The sequence below is a fragment of the Rhinopithecus roxellana genome, unplaced genomic scaffold (genome assembly GCF_007565055.1).
Source record: "Rhinopithecus roxellana isolate Shanxi Qingling unplaced genomic scaffold, ASM756505v1 contig5407, whole genome shotgun sequence".
In the NCBI taxonomy this organism is placed as follows: domain Eukaryota; kingdom Metazoa; phylum Chordata; class Mammalia; order Primates; family Cercopithecidae; genus Rhinopithecus; species Rhinopithecus roxellana.
In genome coordinates, this window is record NW_022144031.1 from 1 (window position 1) to 5,612 (window position 5,612).

Consider the following 5,612-nt stretch of genomic DNA (forward strand, 5'->3'; position numbering starts at 1 on the left):
TTGAAAAAAAAAATGCCAACAAAGGAAGTTCTGAAAACAGAGTAGAAGTTACCCTTGTGTAAGGAAAATTTACATCTATAAAGGAAATCCCCATTTAAAAGCTACCTCTCTCTCTCAGCACCAAGAAGATGAGGATAACTAAATCACTAAAGAGTCTTATCAATAAGGTATACATGTTTTTAAACTTTTCTGTTTTTCTCATTTTAATCTGTCATTTGTTACAGAGGGTCCCATCTAAGAATTCCAAAAACACAGAAAATTCTTTTTCCCCCCCTATTACAAGTTGGGCAGTTTTTTCCAAAGCTAAACAAGTCTCACCTTACAATCCAAAAATCACATTCCTAAGTATTTGGACAACTACTTTGATGTTATTTCTAAATAAAAGCTACCATGCAATTATTTACAGAAGCTCTATTCATAATGACAAAAGGAAAAAAAGAATCAGAAAGTCTTTTAGTAGATGACTGTGTGGGAATCCACTCAGACATCAAGAGTTCTTATAAAGATTATTTAAATGAAAACATTTGAGATACTGAAGATAAAGGAAGAAATCTTACCAGAATTTACTTTATCCAATTAAAGCAGAGCTCCCAGAAAAATACAGCTGCCATTAACTCCATCCAAGTAGTTTCTTGCAAATTCAGCTGCCATGAAGACAGTGTACTCTTTCCCATTAGCATTGATAAATGAAAATGAAATCCTAAGCTCCCAACTGACTGAACAGACCAACTCTTGGCTGAGGGAACTCCAGAGTAACTTTCAAAACTGAGTTCTCAGTTTGGCCAGGATGGGATGATGGGGGTCAGATACACCTCGTTATACCCCCTCGTTTGCTAACCATGATGAGGCTTTCTTCCCTAAGGATTAAACAGAAACCAGCGCTTTCAAAGGCACCGCCACTGATATCAACCTCTCCTTTCTTGCCTAATAAGAGACCACCCATGACGGAGAGGTTCTGGCCTGTGTACAGAGGATGCACAGAGTGAGTTTTCATGTCCTCTGCTTCACCTTTTAATGTCAGAGGGCTGAAAACTCTACCCTGGGATTGTGCTAACACTGCCATTTTTTGTACATGGGACCCACGAAGAAGCAAGAAACTCAATTGCACAAGCATGCATTTCTCCTTTCATAAATATTCATGACTCCTCCTAGAGTTTATTAAATATATGTTTTTGCCAATTCCACTCAGCATAAATTACTATTTCCTTTACATCTCCCTTGAAGCATCTGTTTCTGGCTTCTGGCTGGAGGCTATGTTTCCCAGTCTGTCAGAAGGACAATCCTGCAGGCTGCAACCCTTTATAGGAAATAAATCTCTCACTGGGTGTGGTGGCTCATGCCTGTAATCCCAGCACTTTGGGAAGCCAAGGCAGGTGGATCACCAGAGGTCAGGCGTTTGAGACCAGCCTGGCCAACATGATGAAACCCTGTCTCTACTAAAAATACAAAAAATTAGCCAGGCTTGGTGGTGGGCATCTGTAATCCCAGCTAATTGGGAGGCTGAGGCAGGAGAATCGCTTGAACCCAGAAGGTGGAGGTGGCAGTGAGCTGAGATCACACCATTGCACTCCAGCCTGGGCAACAAGAGTGAAACTCCATCTCAAAATAAATAAATAAATAAATAAATAAATAAATAAATAAATAAATAAATATCTCCTTTCTAAATTTATGAATGTCATCATTCTTCTGTTGACAGCATTAAAAGGTTCAAAAAGACCTTCCATACTTTCCCACAAAAGCCCTAGAAATTGTCATTTTGTTAATCATTTTGGATGCTGAGGAACTTGTAATCCAATGAGTAGAAAAGTTGGTACCCCATTTATGGCTGTCAACCTGCCAATTCTCAGGAGTTTGTATAAGCCTAAATCTGAAAGGATCTCACCCCATTAGGATTCTTGTCTTCTTTTCTGTTGCCTTTGCCCAATGGCTCTGCCAACAGGGGTCTTTCTTTCTCCTTGGCTATCTTTGGATATGGGGCTCCATCTTCTGTACCACCTTAAGGAATGCCTTTTGCATGCATGGCTAAGTCATTGAAAAGCCTACAGTTTCAGTAACATTTTGAGTGAGTACTCTGTGAAGCTGGGTTGGAATCTCAGGCTTCTTTGTCTGGAAGGTAACTCTTGGGCTACAAGTTTCTTATCCTAGCTTTGGTTTTGAGGCCTCTGTGTTCTCCTCTTGGGTTGGAAGTTATTGCTGGCTTTTTGTTTCATGGTGTCTCTGTGATCTTGATCTTGCTCCTTTCATGGGAACTTCTCAGTTGACTAAATTCTCCCTTCTCAAATCTCTGCTGACTATGTGTTCCACCAATATGGAGCTAATTCTGTCTACTTCCTTTCCTGTTTGCACGACTTTACTAAGAATAAGAATTATTTAGAACTTTAATGGCTCCTTTGAGAAAATTTTTATCTTCCAAACTGCCTCCTTTTAGACCTTTCCCTTCCCATTTGAGTCTCTCAACTCCCTATAATCACTGAAACTTTAGACACCCTGCTCCATGCCTTGGAGGCTCTCAACATGCTCAAGAATCTGCAAAAGCAAACACCTGGGACTGAAAAATAAAACAGAAGAAAAAATTATTTCTCTGCCTCCATAAGATTGTATGTCAAAACAAAAGAAAATCTTACAAATCTCCAAAAGTATTAGCGAGAAAAAAGCTTTAGCCCTCATATGAAGAAGGTAAAAACTTGTTCCATTTTCCAGAAACACAGTTATAATACAAATAAAAAATGGAGCAAAGACAAAAACCAAGTCTTCTGTATAAACTAGTGAATTTTGTATTATTGTAATCACATTAGTCAGGGTTCTCCAGAAAAGCAGAATCAATGTGATATATGTAGATAGATAGATGAGAGAAGACTCATTAGGGGAATTGGTTCACATAATTATGGAGGCTGAGAAGTTCCACGACAGTCTGCCTCCAAGTTGGAGAACCAGGAAAGCGCCAAGTTGGAGAACCAGGAAAGCGTAGCATGGCTCAGTCCAGGTCCAAAGGACTCAGAATGAGGGAAGCCAATGGTGTAACTCTCATTCTGAGGCCAAAGGCCTGAGACCCTGAAGTTCTGATGTCAAGAGCAGGAGAAGAAAGATGTTTCCATTTCAGAAGGAGATAATTCCCCTTTTCTCTTCCTTTTTGTTCTATCTGGCTTCTCAACCAATTGGATGGTGCCTGTATTCATCCATTTATACACTGCTATGAAGAAATACCTGAGTCTGAGCAATTTATAAAGAACAAAGAGGTTTAATGGGCTGACAGTTCCACATGGCTGGAGGGGCCTCACAATCATGGTGGAAGGGGAAGCAAAGACATCCTTCTTCACATAGCAGCAACAAGGAGAAGTGCTGAGCCAAACGGGAAAAGCTCCTTATAAAAACATCAGATCAGGAGAACTCACTCACTATCATGAGAACAGCATGGCAGTAACCACCACCATGATTCAATCACCTCCCACTGGGTCCCTCCCACAACATGTAGGAATTATAGGAACTACAATTCAAGATGACATCTGAGTGGGGACACAGCCAAACCATATCTGTGCCCATCTACATTGGGTCAGAGTTATCTCAGTGTCTTCCAGAAACACCCTCACACATATGTCCAGAAATTGTGTTTTACCAGCTATGTGTGTCTCTTAATCCAATCAAGTAGATATCTAAAATTAATCATCAGAATATCTATGCCTGATTCATGGATGAAATTTCAGGATGAAAGCTATGAAATCTCTATTTGTGTTTGTATGTCTATTAATGTGTGTTATGTATATGTGATATTTTCTTAACTCAGGATAGCTTTGCAAAATTCATTTATAAAATCCTTTAAAAGTGCTCTATTCTAACTTGGCTTGGAAAAAAATAAGCATTTATAAATAAATATTCACCAAACTCCTAGAAATACAGGAACTGATCAAATGTTTTTTAAGTTAACACGATTTGGATAAAACTTAGTTAAATAAGGTTAATATAATATTTTTGGTGTAATAAAACAACTATGTCTTCAAAGTTACCACTATTGAATATAAAACAAACATAAATTCCTATTCTGTTTGAGTTCTACTCAAATAAGCTAATATTATACTTACTAGAAACATAAAATCTTAAAGCTTATAAATTTGATTCTAATTAAGTTGTCATTCTTATGAAAAACATTATTTCTTTTTTATGGTGAAAAGATATTCATATATTTAGAGTTAGCCAGCTGGACTCGGTTTAGATGATCCCAATTTTGTTGCAACATCCAAAGCATCATAATCAGGAGCCATTCGAACATATGCCTTCTTCTCTTTATCAGGTCGAATCAGGATGTTGACTGTGGCCACATCCATGTCCCAGAGCTTCTTCACAGCCTGTTTGATCTGGTGTTTGTTGGCTTTAACATCCACAATGAACACAAGCATGTTGTTTTCTTCTGTCTTCTTCATGGCCGACTCAGTGGTCAGCAGAAACTTGATGATAGCATAGTGGTCAAGCTTGTTTCTCCTGGGGGTGATCTTCCGAGGATATTTGGGCTGCCTCCAGAGTCGCAGTGTCTTGGGCCACCTCAAGGTGAGTGACATACGGATCTTCTTTTCTGTGTGTTGCTGTGGACACCTTTCAACACTGCCTTCTTGGCCTTTAAAGCTTTGGCTTTGGCTTTGGCTTTGGCTTTAGGAGGGCAGGAACTTCCTTCTTCACTTTCAGTGCCATCTTGTGAAAAGCGAAAAACATTATTTCAAAAATAATTTGTTTACTGTAAATCTGCTTAATAGTAATTTCCAAAATACTTTTGGTAATTTTTAACCTTAAAGTTAAGCTAAGTAAAAGATTTGCATTAGATATCTAGACCATTTATAAATAAGATACAATACTAAAACATTAATTACTGAACATAAATCAAGTTTATATACTTTTCGCTTTTTATTTTTACAGAGAGACTAAAGATATTTTGGGCCATTAATAAACATGTTTTTGTCTATCACAATGAGAAATTGTACGATGAGGAAATAATCCCTGTAGATGTTGGGAGATGGTATACTCATACATTTTCTAACCTACTATGGAATGCTAATATATGACAGTTTATAACTGTTTACTTGTTAGTTTTCTCTGGAAAATAAAAGATTACTTAGTATTAAAATTATAATCAATATGTGTAAATAAAACTACTAGAAGCAATAGAATAACTAGAAACAATTCTATGCAATGCATGAAAGAAAAGTAAGGCATGTTTCAAAAGTAAAGTAGGATGTATTTTTTATAAGGAAAACCTTACAAAAGATACAATTAAAAAGAGATATCTAACCTTCCCTGTGTTATATTTGTATGGGTAAAATATTATGTTTTCAGAAATTAAATAAAATTCCTGGAAATTTGTCAATGTCCTCCTTATCCATGCTATGTGCCAGTATAGAGTTTTGAGTCATAATTCCAATTATTATTTTAAATGTTGTGCCAGGTGCAGTGGCTCACACCTGTAATCCCAGCACTTTGGGAGGCCGAGGTGGGTGGATCACAAGGTCAGGAGATCAAGACCATCCTGGCTGACACGGTGAAACCCCATCTCTACTAAAAATACAAAAAATTAGCTGGGCATGGTGGCGGGCACCTGTAGTCACAGCTACTCGGGAGGCTGAGGGAGG

The 5,612-nt window shown here is 38.0% G+C and overlaps 1 pseudogene across 1 annotated transcript; it reads right to left on the reverse strand.

The window, feature by feature from the left end:
• Positions 1–3,892: 3,892 nt before the first annotated feature.
• Positions 3,893–4,774, reverse strand: LOC115896143 (annotated as a pseudogene). The gene has a single exon (XR_004056093.1). The product of XR_004056093.1 is annotated as a 60S ribosomal protein L23a pseudogene (transcript).
• Between the last annotated feature and the right edge of the window lie 838 nt (positions 4,775–5,612).